This window comes from Chinchilla lanigera, unplaced genomic scaffold, assembly GCF_000276665.1.
Source record: "Chinchilla lanigera isolate Chin_1 unplaced genomic scaffold, ChiLan1.0 scaffold00038, whole genome shotgun sequence".
NCBI lineage: Eukaryota > Metazoa > Chordata > Mammalia > Rodentia > Chinchillidae > Chinchilla > Chinchilla lanigera.
Window position 1 is genome coordinate 11,100,161 of NW_004955439.1, and position 17,669 is coordinate 11,117,829.

Genomic DNA, 17,669 nt, shown 5'->3' on the forward strand with positions numbered 1-17,669 from the left:
ATTTTCTAAGCTGCTTGCTTTGGATTTTCTCCTACTCATAACACAGCAATGAGATTTGATTGTGGTTTGGTTGGGGAAATTGGCAGGTTCTAATCTGATATGATAGGTGCCATAAACCACAGTGGGAAAAACCAAGTGAAGAAATAGATTCATTGGACACACCATTGTATAACAAGAACCGACACTTCATTCTATTTTTTTCTCAATTTTAACCCAACAAAGTCTTTTAAAGTTATTATTTATGAGTTCAAAACAATCTTTTGTTGTTTTGAAGTTATTACTATTCCTTCACTGGATAAGCTTTCTCTTTGATCGCTCTCTCTTGTGTATTCATCAATAAGGGGCTCAGAGGAATGTCAAGTGCAGTATTGCGAACAGAGCTTCGTGTTGCACTGAGTCCAATCATGCAATGAGTTATGTTGTGTTATGATTTAGATCTGGGAAATATCCCCCGAAAGGCTCTTGTGTTCAGAAGTGGGACCTTAGGAAGGTGACTGGATCGGGAGCAGGAGGGATACTATAGCTGACTTGCTGGTAGGAGGTGGGGTTGTGTTAGTGGGGGTGTGACCCAGAAAGGTATATTTTTGTCCCGTGTTCCTCCACACCCCGCCATATCTTTCCTGGCCACCATGACGTGAGCATTTTCATTTGCCAGGCCCCTCAACCATCCTGTTTCTGCCTTGGAGCCAGCTGACCACGGACTGAAACTTTGAGCCAAATAAACTTCTCCTTCCTCAAGTTGTAAGTGTTGGGTGTTGTGTCCCAGTGACTAGGAACATAACTAAGACATGTCTTATAGTTGAACACACGGGGAGGAAGTCTCAGATGATTCTCCCATTGTGTGGGAGTGAGAATGGAGGTTTCTACTGAATCATGTGACAATCAACAGAAGGAAAATCCTTGTTCCAGGAATCAACTTGGAAAAGGCAACATATGTTAGAGCAAAAACGATGTGAATTCTCATAATAGAGTGGATCTAGATGTCTTAGTCATTTTTCTCTCATTGCTCAGACAAAAATACCTGGCAGCCAAAATTAAGGAAGGAATGGTTTATGTAGCTCACAGTTTATGGAGTTTTGGGTCTGTATTTGGCTGGCTTCAAGGCAGAGTGGCATATGGTAGAGTGGTAACAGTTCAAGGTGGAGGGAGATAACAAGGGCAACAAGAGCAAAAGGGGAGAACAAGCCTCTTCACCTCCCTTATATTATAGGCAGGCTACCCACCCTAGGGCAGGTGTAGCACTCACACCTCCAATCCCATCACTAGACAATGAGCCTATCACAAACTAAAGTCAGCCAGTTCCAAAACTCTAGATTCAGCTGGCTACAAAACTAGATTCAGCTGGCTCCAAAAAGCACACCCCTCGTGACTACATGAGGCTTTGGGGGGACATCCAGACACAAAGCATAACACTAGGACAGTGGAAAATTCTCCCATGTTCTGTGACGGGGATGGAAAGGAGTGAGGAATAGGAGGACAGAGTCGGGGAGGAAAATAAAATACACTACTAGTCCCCAGTCAGCATTTATTACGTTCCTGTTGATTATAACTATAATGAGAGAGAAGAGGAGGAAAGGGGGGAAACAACTTTAAGAATAGTACTTCCCACACCACAGGAGACAAGGTAGGAATGATACAGAAAAGAAATTGAGGAATATATCTTTTAAGAAGATCCCCCCAAATTTACAAACGAAGATTCTGAAAAATAAGAATGCATTCAGCGAAACTTGAGGAAGAAAATTAAGGCTGGAAGAAACACACCTCCTTCACCCAATAAAGAGATCAACACCTTCTGGCTTCAATATTTCTTTAAATAAGAAAATATTTTAATTCAGCAAGTGAAAAATAGAGAACTGTTAGAAGAAAATTAGTGGTCTTGCCAGGCATGGTGGCACAAGCCTGTAATCCCAGCACTCAGGAGGCTGAGGCAGGAGGATTGCTGTGAGTTGAAGGCCAGCCTACACTACATAGTGAGACCCTGTCTCAAAAAAAAAATAGTGGTCTAAAGGATGTATGTGGGTAATAAAATAAGACAGCTCATTAAAGGCCAGCAGCCCAACCCTACCAATAACTCCCTTGGGAATCTCCAAAATGTCCCCGTTTGTGCGACCTTGGGATTAAAGTGTAAGCCATAAAACATCTGAAATTCATTCAGAGGCTATGATCTGAGGTGGTACAGATTTGAATGAGACACTTTGAATGATGTGACAGGATGAATACCCAGTGGTCTACGAAGTATCTTAAAAATAAAGTAAAACTGTAATTTTATTTATTCATGAGTTCCACACAGAGATAGCCAACACCTTGGGAGGAGAATCACGTTTTCTAATGTTCTGTGTCACTTTATGTTTAAAGAAGGTGCAATGGTATTGTTTGTATATGAAAATTCAGAAGGCTGAGCTGGCTGTTTTCCCCCTAAGTCTGTGCTTATGGGGAGTCATTACCACCTTTCGTGGAGCTTTTGTTTCTGATTCTAGGTTCTTAGGAATTGGTTTCTATGCTGAAGGAAATTAGAACTGTTCAAGTGCCTTTTGCCTTTTGCTATTACCTGGCTGTAGAACTTTAAATATTTTCTTTTCAGCTAGCCACAGAATTTAGGAGTTTTATATCAAACTTCTTCTGTTTTTTTTAACTTAAACTTCTAACAGGTTCTAAATAAGAAATCAAACTCTTTCTGTGCTAACTTGTCTAAACATCCAGATGAAAGGGAGATGAAATTATAAAAAATGATTTTAAAAATAAATATTTTTTTCAGAATATTAAGCAAGAAAATCCTAGCAATAGCAGGTAAGGGCTTCAATTTTGGAGAAAAGGATAAAATGTACCTTAACCCTTAGAATTCAGAAGATACATAAAATTTTCCAAAATTGTAGCATAAACAACCCACAGGGATGTGGATGGCAGAAAGCAACAGACCATAACAGGCCCTGTGGCCTCAGAGTATCAGTACTATTTATTTATCATACACTCCAGGTGAGTGTATGCAGCTAGCCCAGGAACTTACTTTGGAGGAAACTCACCCAGAGCAATCCTTGGGAAAAAATCCTAGCAGGTCAGATGGACCTGGCTGGCTGTGGAGGAAGCATCAGAAGTGGCTATACCACTTGTCCCTCTGGAGTTGACAGTCTACTAGGTACTAATTACTGGGGGGGAAGATGCTCTGGTTAAATGATTTGATACATCTTGTTTTCTTTAGAGCAATAATCTCCCATATATTCATTGGTAGGTATCCATTTTATTATTTTTTTCTAGACAATTTATTAATAAAACCATCAGCAGAATAATGAAATACTCCATGGTCACAGAGCTTCTGATCAGCATGACACAACCAGTATTTGGAGTAACATGATAGAACTCAAGCCTGAAGCAAAGTATTTTGATTTAATGAGGGGTTGCAAACTCCTATGCCAGCTGGCAGGCACTATATCATAAATCGTGCTTGGGTGTGAACCAGCAGGGCCAGAACCATGACAAATGGTAGCTGACCCTGCATTAGTAATGGGGACACAATACGAAATGGTGGGGCTTGTGGTAAAGTAGAACATAGTCACCCCATAGTTCTCATCCAGGAATGTGGGTCCAGGGTAGCCAGATTGCCCAATTTTTCAAGAGAAACGCCAGATCAGATATTTTACGTGAAATCTGATTTAAAATTTGCTAAGTTTTGTAGAACACAACTATGCTGCCCAAAGAATGAATATCTGCAGGCCAGATTTGACTCTGGGCCACCAGTTTGATATCCCTGCTGTAGTTTTTCCCTGAAGCTGTACCGCGTATGAGTTCATGGGGTTTTTGAACTCCTAGAAACAGCTGGTCCAGGGACCGGTGCTCAAGAGTCGAGTCCAGCGACTTTCTTAAAGGGCCAAGAAATGTTTCAAGCTTTGGGGTTTTTAAAATTTCTGTTCCAGCTGCTCAGCATTTCTGTGGTAGCCTGGAAGCAGCCATAGATGATCCGTAAACAAGTAAGTGTTCCTGTGTTCCACTTGAAGCTTATCTACATAAACAGGCTAGTGGCCTGCGCATACTGTAATTTAGCTACTCCTTTTCTAGGGTATCTTTCCTGGGAATCTTTGACATTTATTTAATTAGTGTGGTTTATCTAATTTTAGAAAGGGAAGTCCTTTTTTAATTGTTTAAGATGAAATTCATTGTGTTATGCACCTGAGTAACAGGTTAGCTCCCTCTGGGTCAGTATTGCTGAAATATATCACACAGGTGGTGTCTTGCGAGAGAGGGTTGCTGCCACCATCGTACCAGCACCCACAGCCCAGAGACCTGCTTATCAATAGCCCTGAGCTCTACTTGCTCTCTGGGTTCAATGAGCTTCTGTTGGTTTCCAGCCTTGACACCAAGGCCAGGTTGTCAGGTACTGTGCTTAGTTAGCATCCGGCATCCTTGGGACACTACTGGTCAACACTAATAAAGCAACCTGCTAAATTTAGCATACCCCTGCCAGTGGTCATCCATAGAACTGCCCCCCAGTCATTGTAGTCTGCAACACTTCCTAACTGCTTGATTCCTGGGCATTTCCTTGTGTTGCACTCTCACTCGCAATAAATCTGTGGGGGGCATCTTTTGATCTTTGTCCCCAGAGCTGCTGAAGTCATTGTTTTATGCTAGTCAATCCCCCACTGCCCAGGAGCAGACCCCAGTGGTTCATTTGCCACAGCTGCACACAGGAAGGGTGGGATGAATTGTTGGGCCAAAATGGCAATAAATGTTCCTAACCTTCCTCCTGGCCAGAGCTGGATGGATCACATATTTAAAAGGTTGTCTTTGTATCTCATGAGGAGTGTCAGTCTCAGGGTAAGAAATGACTCATGCCCAGAAATTAGGGGCAAATGCCAACATTTAAATCAATATCCACCCATAGTTACACCCAAAAGGCCCATCAGCCTGGATTACCTAGACTGATTTCTTCCTTCCTGGTTGAACTAGCTAGGGCCCTGACACCTGAGCAATAGAAAAAATCAAGTATCACCTGTGAATGACTCATTTTGGTAAGTGTTGGCTTCCCCATAGCCTCTGGTCTCCTGACTCAGCCATCACAAAGTGAGTTATGAATTCATATTATTCACTGTCTGATTTGACAGGAGCACCTCTCCGTGTGATTCTGAGAAGCCGACACTAATGTGTTAGTGAAGTCTGTCAACTCATTCTCATCAAAGGATAGCCTAGAGTCCCTGCTTCAGCCCATGTGAGACCTCAGAGACCTAGCAAAGTAAAACTATGTATTATCCAGGCAACAGCAGGCTCTGCCTGGGTGGCCTGAGATTGCCTGCAGGCTGTCTGCTTCTGCAAGGATGGTAGAAGAAGGCGCATGGCTCTTAACTCCTGAAAGTCATAGCAAGGTGAGCTTCCAGGAATCCAGCTGCACAAAGCCACTTGATGTCCTGAGCCAAAAGCTTTTTGGAGAAATTATTTATTCCTTCAGAGGTTTTGGCACTGTTAGCAGACCTCTGTGTGCTGCAACATAATGAGAGGGAGGGCTTAGGACACACAGGGGATATGCAAGGAACATCCCTTAGCAGCCTAAATAACTTCTTTCTGTCTCTTATCATCTAGTCTTCTGCTAAAAGGATGCTTCAGGCTATGTTGCAGCTCTAAGTGAGTGAGCCATGCACTTTCACTGGCTGTATTGCAGTAGGGCAACCCACTTCTGATAAAACCTGCAGGGAAAATCTCCAGCAGCATAATGGAAAGAGCAATGGCCTAGTGTCAAAAAATGGGGATCTCAGGAGCAGATCTCCCCACCGTAATTCAGTGACTTGGGGGCATCCATTAACCTGCTAGCCTTTGGCTTCTTACTGATAAGATGATGTTATTGGAGGAGAATGATCCCTGTATCCCTCACTAAGAAAATCTCTGTTTACATCTTATGACTGCAGCTTGCATGGTAACGTTGCTCCCAAGGAAAGCTCTAATGTGCTGGTATTGGTAGGAAATGGAAAAGCTACCATTTAACACCGCTCTGGTACGAGTTGTTTCCACTACACTGTATTTCTGATGGTGACTTACACATGCCAGCTGACACACGGCCCCATGGTCAGCTGCAAGTGGTGAGAGAATTAGGTCACTCTCGCGTTCTCATGCCTTGTGCTGCTGGCCTTTTGTCACACTCAACAACCTCTCCATCAGATTGCAAAACCTTTTGGCCAGCTGTGTACTTGTTCTCCTAAATGAGACTTCTGTATCCTCAGTGGGGGACAGTGAGTCTGTAACTTGGGTGCTCTAACCTAAATTTATCTCATCTTCCTTGCTAGGGGCAGCCTACAGTTTTGGCTGCTGTGGGCCAGTGTACCAGCTTGCTTTCTGCTTTGCTCAGTAACACTGTGCTGAGACTGGCTCTGGCCCTTGACAAGAACCACAGAGGAACATTGCCATGAGTGCCCTGATTTCAGACCCTTTGGGAGCCTCTACTGGAGATTATTTAATTCTTTAGCCCTTGTCCTAATCTATGACTTGAAATTTATTCAACATCCTCCCATTTCCTTTGCCCCAGTTTTGTATCCTGATTTCAGGAAAGAGCAGACAATTCCTATCAGAGTCCTTAGAGTCTGGATCCAGTGTAGGGCAATGGTCCACAGGTAAGCTCTACAGGAGTAAGGAGCAGGTAGCAGAGACATGAAGGAGCAGTGGACCTTATGAAGCCATGAGCAGACTTACAGGTCAAGAAGTTCCCCAGAGTTTGATGCTGAGCTCAGCCACGGTAGGTTCAGCTCTCTGGAAGAAGGGCTTCCTAGGAAATGGGCAAAGGGATCAAGACACAGCCCTTAACATGTGGCTGCCCCAGTTCCAGTGGGAAGAGGTGAGACTACCAGGGAGCAGGGCAGAAGGCTGGTAAGTTGGAGGAACCACCAGGGTTAGGTAGGGATGTTATAGCAGAGGGTTCAACTTAGTGTTCAGGAGCTACAAGCAGGGCAGATCCTTGGGACCTGGATGTCAGGCGAAGCTGTCCCCGCTGAGGAAGGCTGTCTATCTCTCTCCTTAGCCCAAGGAATGGGCAAGGCTGAATCTATGGAAAGACTGTCTTTTCAACTATGACCTTTGGCTAAGCCTTTTAATATATCTTATTGCCATCTCTTCAAACTCTTATCTTTCTCTTTCTTAACTTTACCTCAGTTTATGGCCTCTGTCTATTTTATTCTTTTATAAAAATTTCTGACTCTCAGTTTTTGTCTTTTTAGTTTCTTTTTCTTTGCCTTCTTCCCCTTTTGGTACTGAGGACTGAACCAGGGCCCACACACTAAGCTACGTTACCAACCTCTTTTCCCCTTGCTTAGTTTTGAGACAGAACCTTACCAACACACTAAGCCGCCTGGGCTTGGCTCAAACGTGTGATCCTTTGCCTTAGTTTCTCAGAGTGCCGGGAACAGAGCGCAGGTGGGTGCGGCTACTTCTGGCTTCTTTGCTTTCTATATCTTCCTGTTATAGGGGCCTCTTTTTCTGTGAGGTGCCTTTGCAGAGTTGCTTCCCCTCCCATTACCAGGCCCATATTCTAAATTCTAAAAAAGTATTGCTCTTAAATAATTAAGAGGTTAACCCCTGAATAATCTTTCCTTAGATTTACAGAACCAGAACATCTGCAGAGCTTCAGATAACATCAGAATGTAAATACCCCTCCCGATTTTTCAGTCCTGTGCATCAACTGCTGCAAAGCTTATCAACTGCTGTGCGGTTTAACTTGTAGAAAAGTAATGTTTTTCTAAAGCGATGATGGTGAAGCTTTTAGAGACCGAAGGTCCAAACTGTAACCAAAAACCCACTTATTTATTGCAAAGTGCCAACACTGCAATTAACCCTGAGTACTGGGGTTTTAGTTTAGAAAAAGCAAGTGTTATCCGAAGCTCAGCTGCCGGGGTGACTTGGCTGATGTGCCGACAGAGAGGGCTCAGCGTGGACCTGTGGCACACATGCCATAGGTTTGCCACCACTGGTCTAAAGTATTACAGAAACTAAGCCAAGGCTACCACGTTTCAGCCTAAGGAACAAAAGGAGACATGCCCAGGATCACAGAGATCCCCCCGGCCCAGGGTCTTCTAGCTCATTGCCCCCTGTACTTCCTTTCCTTCCGTTTTGTGCACTTCAGTTTCATGAGACATTTTGTGGGGGTATAACAGCCCCCCTTCTCCAGGTGCTGGCCCTTGAAGAAACCCCACTTACGTCCACCAACTCTCATTTCCTGAGTACAGGCTTTTGTGAAGCAAGCAGACAGACTTGGGTCCGCTACATTCCTACTTACCTTTCACTTTTATCTTGACCTTTAAGTTCTTATCTTTTTATACTCATTTTTCACTTTTAAACTCTTAATGTTATTCATCTTTCATTTTTATCTCTTTTTAGCTTTTTTATGTCTGTGTCATTTACTATATGATCCTGAGCAAACCACTCTGAACCTTGGGTTCTTCATCATTATTTTTTCCTTGTAATACTAGGGATCCAACCCAGGGCCCCGAGCCTGCTAAGCATGTGCTCTACCACTGCCTTACATCCCAGGTGCACGGGTTGCTCATCTCCAGTAAGGGAATATGAATAACATTCACTTCTTCACGCTGTTGAGACAGTTACACAAAGACTTGGCATGGTTTCTGCTCTGAGGAATGTGCTTAGTATAGTTTTTACTAGTGTCAAAGGACAAAATTACAATTTAAAGATTTTAATTGGTTTTATTTTATATTCTAGAATCAGGCAACACTTCTTTCCTTAAAATGGGTTGTGTTCTAATGAGCAGAGCAGAGACTGTTGGTTTTATAGACAGAGAGATGTTGAAGAAAGCAGAAACAAAGAATGAAAAGTGGGTTGGCCGTTTCCAAGGTTCTTCCTTGTAAGGTGGGGACCAGGGGACAGACAATAGAAAATAACTGATTAATATCATGTTACTTCATGTTATTATCTTTTTTTTTTTTTTTTTTGAGTAAAGAAGGATTAGGCAGAAGGAACTTCATTATTATGCTAATTGAAATCAGCTTGTTTGGGGAATTTAGCTGTTATCTAATTCTGATTTCTTGGAAGATAAAATAACTAGCTTAGTTTCAGCTTGGTGATGTGGAACTTTGTCATGAGTGAGTGCATTTTGATTTTCAGCCTGGTTGCTTGGGGCCTAGTGCAGCAGCCTCATCCAGAACAATGGCCTACTGTAAGTTTTATTTTACACTAGGCTGCTACCTATAATAGATTCGTAAATGCCATAATCATTCACAGTTACCTCCTGGCTGACTCATAAGAAATTTTTGTATAAATATAATGTCTTTGTTCTCTATATTATCTGTAATTTTCCCCCTCAAATGTCCTGCCTGCTAACTTCCTGTAATTTATACCTATAAAATATTTTTTATTTATTTTAAAGTTTAGAAATGTATCTTCTCTTTTTAAAATATGGCTGCTGAAGTTCCAGTTTCATTAGCACCATGGTTTAAGTGACTCCCCGCAAGGTTTTCTGTGTTGAACTTTAATCTCCAGTATGAGGCATTAAGAGAGTGGAAACTTAATCTGACTACAGTGTTTATAAGTAAAGCTTCTGGGAGGTGATTAAGATTGAAGCCATTAAGACGGAACTCCTCTGGATGAATCCCTGTGGCTTTGTATGAAGAGGGACAGAACCAAAGAAACCCATTTACATATGCACGTTTTCTGTCTCCACCATGATGCCCGGCACTACCTCTAAGCTCTGCCACCAAGGAGGCCATCAAGATATGGCCCCTTACACTTGGACTTCCAAAATCACAAGCCAAATAAACCTCATTCTAATAACACTTACCCAGCCCATGGTAATTAATTGTATAATTAGCAACAAGCAATGGATTAACGCAGTTCAGAAAACATCCTTATCCCTGAATTGTTCATAGAGTTTTCAGGAGTTTGTTGCTAATATAATTTGCTGCTAATATAAATAATGTACTTTATTTCATGTTATACTCAGCAAATCCTGTTTCTGAGTTGCTGGATCTCTGTCATCAACTTCTAAAAACTTCTGGCTCAAGAATTGCAATTGATATGAAAAGTTGGTCTCAGGCAGAAGTCCTAGCCCTTTGCAGTTCCTCTGAGGGTCACAGTAATTTCTTCTCCACTTCCCTGTCTCCTTCCCTACTAACCAGACCGACATTTAGAGAGAAGAAGAAAAGCCACAGTCTTATTATCAAAACATGCTTTTCCACAGCAGCCAGGGACAATGCTCCAAAACTGCTCTCTTCAAGATCTTGTGAAGAAAAGGTTTTTTCTTCCACACAGCAGTAAAGTGTGACTTATGTTGAACTTCAGTAGAAGAGCTCGAGAGAGGCGACAGTGAAAGCAGTGTTTAGCATGAGCGAGGACGTGTTCCACTAGGGCGTGTGACATTCTGGATATGACTGAAGCTTCCACTTGATCGTGCTTGCCCTGTCCCCTGGGCTCTGCTCCAAGAACCACAGGGCATGCCACGTGGCTTCAGTGTTATTACTGGCATTGAAAGAGACATTTCAGTAGTACTGTGTTTTCTGGTGCTTCGTTGGAACTGCAAACCTAGTAGGAGATGGGAGGGGAGTGGGAGGGGACCAGCTTGAAAACTGGCAATGTGAAGTTAATTCTCATCTCAAACTAATCTATATCACCCAGCAGGGCCAAGAGGAATGGAAGGATTCCTCTTGTACAAGGATTCCTCCAGTACAAGTTCGAGGGTCTAGAGACAGTCTGAGGCCAGGAATATAGCTTAGTGGTGCAAGCACCTGCCTGGCAAGTGCAAGGTCCTGAGTTCGATTCCCGGTACCAAGAAAAATAAATAAAGGCAGTCTGGGTGATTTCTGTCGTACAAAGATATCCTTTTCTGCCCCCAATGAATTTTTTTCACAGAGCCCTAGTTCTCAAATTTGTACTTTTGAGAACAGAATTGCATGATTCTCAGGGAAATTCAGGCTTGGTAAACTGATCCATACTAACCAGCCTCATAAAGAGCCTGATCTATAAGACAACTTGCTAACTTTATGACAAGTTTGCCAGAGCTTGTATTTCAAATTCAGAGATGCTGCACTGCCCATTAGTATCTATGAGCTTTTGTCATCACATTTTGTCCGTGGAAGTTGGGAAACTTCTAGGAGGAGCCAGATGCTTTGGAGGAATGGAATTTAGTTCCTTGGTGCCCAGCTTCCTGTGAGAAGTGATCTGCCTTTAACCAACAACATCCTTATGAAGCCTCAAACGAATCACACCAGATTCTAAACAAATTCCATGTGAGATCAGATGAAAAATGAAAGTTCAGGGAAGAAGAAAAGGAAGGAGATATCTTCTTATGCTCCTGATGAGACTGAAAGGAAAGACAGGAAGACTGTGTTGCCAGGCAACACCCAAACTTCCGGTTTGGTCCAACACCCCCCCAGCTTCCGGTTGGGCCCTGACTATGAAAATGACTTTCTTTGTCCTCAATATGTGCCTCCCTAGCTGCTAAGTGTCCTCTGGCAGCTCAGGTCACCCTACGCATGAGCTCGGGATCTCTTCCCCGATTTGTGTTGCTGTAGAAATGGCCTACTTCTGAGTGCTTTCATTCCCAAGAATCCAAAGCCCTTCTGTGCATGTCACGGATGTTATATAATCTATATGCAGTGTATATGAGCAAAACACACATGCAGATTAAGCAGGTCTTTGAAAGTTCTCTGTTCCTTCCCCGTCAGCTGCCAGATTTGGCAGGCCACCTGACACCCAGCCGGCAATTTTATTGTACAAAAAACCGGGGTTTGGTCCCTCCTTTCCTAAGAATCACAGAACACAAAGGCTTGGAAAAGCTGGAGGATCCCTCCCTTCTCCCTTGACAACCCTGGTTCCTCCCTGAGGTTTAAATTAAGCATTTGTCCTCAGCCATTGTAAACTTGTCTTCTTTGTGATGGAGTACTTGCAGATTTATTCTTTGGGGAGTGCAGAAATCATGTCCAAAGAACAGCTGGATGTGCGTGAGGGAGGGTGGCCTCAGCCTCAGGGGCACGTCCGTCAGAACCCGAAGCTTCTGTGCGGCACGATGCGTGTGTGTGGCCTGACATGTGCTCTTTCATTTCATAGAAACCTTGTAATGGCATCCAAGTGTCTGTGATTGGGGTTTCAGTTCTCAAGGCTTTTCTTCTGGAGGTCGCCCTTTCCTTTAACATCTAAAAAAAGTAGTTTGAGTCCATTTCATGTCCATTCAGAAACCCAGTGCCCCATGTGTCCTGGGTGTCTCGGAGGGATCAGATTCCACTTGGGACTCCTGTTCCCTTCCCTTCCCTTCCCTTCCCTTCCCTTCCCTTCCCTTTCCTCTCCTCGCCTCCCCTACCCTTCTCTCCTTTCATCTTCTCTTCTCTTTCCCTTTCTCTTCTCTCTTCTCTCTCTGGTCTTTATCTTCTTTTTCATTGAACTCTCCATCTTCATGCCTCTCATGTTGTTTCCCTATGCTGTTCCTCTTTCCATAGGAGCCCATCCAGACCTAGTCATGGTCCAGAGGAGTTTATAAATTGTAATCCCAGGGAAAAGTGATTGGAATTCTCACAAGTCAATTCCAATCTACCACTTCCAGTTCAGCCCACAGAACAAACAAAGAGACAAAGCCATATCTGCAGTTGTGGGGAGCCACGAGAGTTCTAAATCCAGGCAGAACAAGTACTAATCAGAACAAAGGCCAGGGCCAAACCCAGGTTTTATTAATTTGTGAAGAGGGGAGTGGCTTGGGGTTGAGTGACTGTGAGAATGGCACAATGGTACTTCTGCAATATGCAGAGAGAGGTATTCAGAAAGAGTACCAAATTCTAGTAACAGGTAGCCTCTAAGTTTGGAGGAATCTGCATAATACAGTTTGAGGAAGTATCTTGTGTTTTAGATCAGCTGCTTCAGCTCTGATGTCTGGCCTTTATTGCCCTGGGACCTCACTGCCTCTTTATCGAGGCTTAGTCCCAGCTGACAGCGCACCGTCTCTCAGCCTAGCTCAGGCTTAGTAATAGGGAGCTAAAGGTGGGGCATCACAGACCGGCCGCTTTGCTTCAAAGGCTGCACATCTGTGCCTCAGTAGGACCCATTCACATTGCTTAGAGCCTATCAAGTGGGTAGAGCATTTCCCTAGCCAGCTCCATACATATCAGTACAGGGAAGCAGGGCAAAGCTGAACCAAAATGGAAGCAAATTGTCTTCTTCCAGAGGGAGCCATCTTGGTGGTACTCCACACTTCCTTTATCTCTAAATCACCACCAACACAAGATTAGTGTATGCAGATGACATTTTAGAGAAAGTTACAAGAGTGGAGAAAGAATTTCAGCACAATTCAAGTGATAACCTGAAATTTCTCTTTTCTCCTGCTATTCTCTTGACATTAACACAGAACACTTTGGGGACCAGATTGTGGGTTTTCTACCACATCATTTCAACACCAAGTGGGTGTCCTATAATACATTTCAATTTTAACACTTTGTACCTGGAGCTAGAGTCAGGTCCCACAGGTTAAGGGCTCATTTCTACGAGACTACCAGTGGCAGTGTTCTGAAATGACTCTAAGAACATCGACTGGAGAGTTTGTTAATTAAAATAATTACCACTCTCAGAGACCACAGCTTAGGAAATTAGGATAAAGCTTCCAGAATTATCCATACAAAAAGGCATACTATTTAACTCTGGAGGAGATTTTAGTGAACAACGAAGTTTGGAAACCATGGGACTTTTATAACAATCAGTAACAATAACCAAAATCCGGGTTAAAATAATCAATTTGAATGCCAAAGAAGAAAAATTAGGCTAATTGATATTAATCTACTTCAAGAGATTTAACTGACATCTTGGGCATCGGATAGCACAAATTAATTTTGACATCAGAAGCAAGAGCTTTTTCAATGGATGTACTCACCAGATACTCACTAAAATATAGCAATAGCACTGACAAGCTTGCAAGATGGAGCTGTAGAACCTCCAAATCATAGGTTAGCCCAGCAACCACAGCTTAGCATGATCTCCCCAAAACCTTACATGTGATTTAAAATAGCTCTTTAGCTGTGGCCCCACCCCCAAGCTAGGTATTTTAGAGTAACTGAGGATACCTTTTGCAAGTAAAATATTCCTTCTGGATTAAAAGCAATCTAACCAATTCTTTCCAATTGTAAAACACAAACAAAGATATAGTTACTTTATTCTTCCCTGTTTAATGATCAGGAAAATCTCCTCAGTGAATCGATAAAGTCTGAAGCATGTACAAATCGTTATGTATGAAGCATTATGTATGAAACATTACGTATGAAACAAGTCTGTATAGTAGATAGAGAAAATATTCAGTTTCTTTAGATCTCAATTGAAAATGATAGAAACTCCCTCATTCATGTGGAAAAGATCATTTGAAAACACAGAGCTAAATATTGGTTTTGAAAAGTTTTGTTTTGAAATATATTTTTCTAGCTTTTATATCAGTTCTCATTGCTACATAAGAAATGGTACCCAACTTTGGTGACCCAAAATAATAAACATTTGTGAGCCCAGTTTCTGTGCATGATAAGTTTGGGAATGGCCCAGCTTTGCGGTCTGGCTCGGGGTCTTTCACAAGTTTGCAGTCTGTCATAAGGTTGTTGTCATGGCTTCTATCTTCTGAAGGCTTCTTTGGAGGCAGCCTTCGAGTTGACTAGCTCACATGGTTTACCAGTTAGTGCTGGGGCTTACAAAGTCTCATCCTCTTGCTATACAAACCCCTCTATAGGGCTGATTCAGTGTCCTCACAACATAGTAGCTGATTTCTTCCAAAGTGAGTGACAAAAGAGAACAAAAGAACACAGCAAGGTCTTTTTATGACCCAGCACTGGATACCACACCGTCATATCCTGTTTATTACAGAGGTCAGCTTTACTTGGTGTGGGAAGAGACTCATCAGGGAGTGACTATCAAGAGAGAAGATCACATGAGAATCTTGGGGACTGCCTAGCACACTGCTTGAAACTATATAAATGTTATAGTTTATTATTAGACCTAAAAGACTATTAAACGTAAGACATTTTTATTTCACAAAAAATAAGAAATAATTGGTCCTTATTGGCCAAATAAAACTGGACTGCCAATGGGTGTATTTCAGTATAGGGGTAAATGAGAAATAAATCCACTTCATAAAAATAAATAGCAAACATCTTACAAGTCTCACTGGCACTGGATGAACTTGGTGAAAAATTATTCCCTGGTAAATTTGAACTCAAACATGTAAGACCACCAACCTGAGACAACTTCACATAGAACTATCCAAAAATGCTCCCAGGAAGAACTTGATTTCAATCCAATCAGAATAACTGTAAGATATATTCTAATTTTAGAGGGTGGTAAAATGCAGGGAAATGTGCATCTTAAAATCAAGAAAACCTAGTCATCTCAGTGAAGATTCAGGGAAAATTACAAAAGTAGATGCAAATAGAATGCAAGATTATGAAAATGGAGTCTTACTTACGAAAAAAAGAGCGGAACCTCAGTCCATCTGTTACGTTCTGTTGGCCAGTCCTATGTCCTTTGGCACATGAGCTTTTTAGACTCAGCTATTTGTAGAAGCAGAAAAACAGCAAAAGTTGAAAGTTTATGAAGGGAATCAATATAGAATCACTCACTAGAAACAGAATGCATTCTGAATTAGATAAGACACCCTTAGGTCCAGGCCTTTAATAGTTGTGTTGTCTTGAGCAAACTGCTTTTCTATTCTGGCCCTCTAGCTATATGCCCTTTAGGTAAAATCAAGGCAATGATCTATCTTGTAGAGTTGTAAGAGTTAAATAGCACATGTATAAACTACCTAGCATGTTGTGTGTGATATTTGATCAACAAAGATATTTGGGTGCCAATCATAGAGTTCCAGCTCAACAAGCACTCTATGATTATTACCTATGAGTTTCTAAGAAAACTACACTACTTATTAGAGACTTTTCTTTTTAAGATTGAGCCAACAGGAAGCAAAATACTCAGGAAGATTGCTATCCTCCTGCTGCTCATTCTGTACTAAGCATGAATATTGATGGAGTCCTAAGCCTTAACTGAATATGAGTCCTGGACTCCAGTGTTATTTCACCTGCGCCAGTGTGATGGCTCCACTTTCTTCCAAAGGACTGTAAGGAGAGTAGAACTGGTCTTTGGGTGGGGATGCCTTCCACACACCATCACCAAGAAAAGCCCCAATAAGTCTTCATCCTGGGGGAGTCAGGCAACCATCACTGGTTAGAGATTTGGAATGAATTCTGCAAACATTTACTAAGCATCCCCTAAGAACCAGACTCTGGACCAGGTTGCAGGGCATAAAGATGGACAGAATATAATCAATGCCCTTGATACGTTGGCTGGCTAGCTGAGGGAAGAGTAAGAAGAAAAACTCAAGACTGACAAGTGAAAAACCCTACAGGAGGGGTAGGTGGAGGTAGTGAGAGGACCTGGGAGGACACCTTGCCTTTACCTAAGGAGATTAGGGAAGGTTTCAAAGAGGAGGTGATGTTTGTTGGGCTGTAAAGGATGTACGGTATTTTGCCAGGTAGGATATATGGAGGTTCAGAGATTCAGTACATGCATTAATTTCTCCCCATTCCAAGGATGGAATCAATGGAGAAATAAGAAGCAGGGACAAACAGATGAGGTCAAAATGTCAGCTTTATTGCTGAGAAAGCCAAAGGGAATGCAAAAGTTTAGCCCTATGGTCAAAAGATTATGTCAAATAAAAGGAGAACATTTTTACTTCAGTATTCATGCTTAAAATCAAAGGTCATAACTCCAAGTTGAGAGCAAATGATGTGAATAGCGCTTCACCTCCGTGGTCTTCTTTCACCAAATCCATATCCCAGCATACTCAGGAGAAAAGCACCAGACAAATGCCAGTTATGGGGCTTTCTGTAAAATTACTGTCTAGTACTCCTCAGAACTGCTAAAGTCATCAAAAACCAAGAAAGCTTGATGCTGTAGGCAAGGTTTTTAAGGGAAACAATTTAATACAGGACACATAATTTATAGGATTATTTTATAGTAGTTGCCCAAAGAGTCAAATACAAAAGAGTGCAGGAGATCTGTCCACACACTACAGACCCAAAGAATCCAGCTGAGGACATGGATCCCATGGCAATGTCCTGCATGAGTCCAGCTGAAGACCTAGAGCTCATAACAATGCCCCCTATGAGTCCAACTGGAGGCCCAGAGCCCATGAGATTGTCTCATGCAGGTCTGTTTCACAGATCTTTACTGGGAAGGCTTACAGGTCAGTGGTAGAAGCTAGAAAGTCTGTGCCAGCAGAATGAAGGATCTGTGCCAGCAGGTTGAGGGATCTGCACTGGAGCCAGGAAGCAATGCTCAAAGTAAGGACCAGAGCTCCCCTAAAAACTCTCACAGCCATCCTCAGCAACAATGAGGCCCTGAGCTCCTCTATGAGAACAACTGAGTCCATATTAGAAAGCCAGCTCAACAAGCACTCTAGGAGAACCAACAGCACCATCTCTTCTTCTCCAGGTCCCCTTTTTATACTATTAGCAACAGTCCTCAGCTGGGTCCTCCATACCCAGCATCACGCTGATTCAGTTCAGCTAGGCATTACATGTTGACCACCAGTTGTCAATCCATCATAGTTGAGAAACTGCTCCAGGCTAGAGGCACCTAAGGAGACATGAGGACTAGATGTAATGCAATTTCTTGGATGGGATCCTGACACAAAAGAAGGCCATTAGGTAAAATATAAGAAAATCTAAGTCAACTGTAAACTT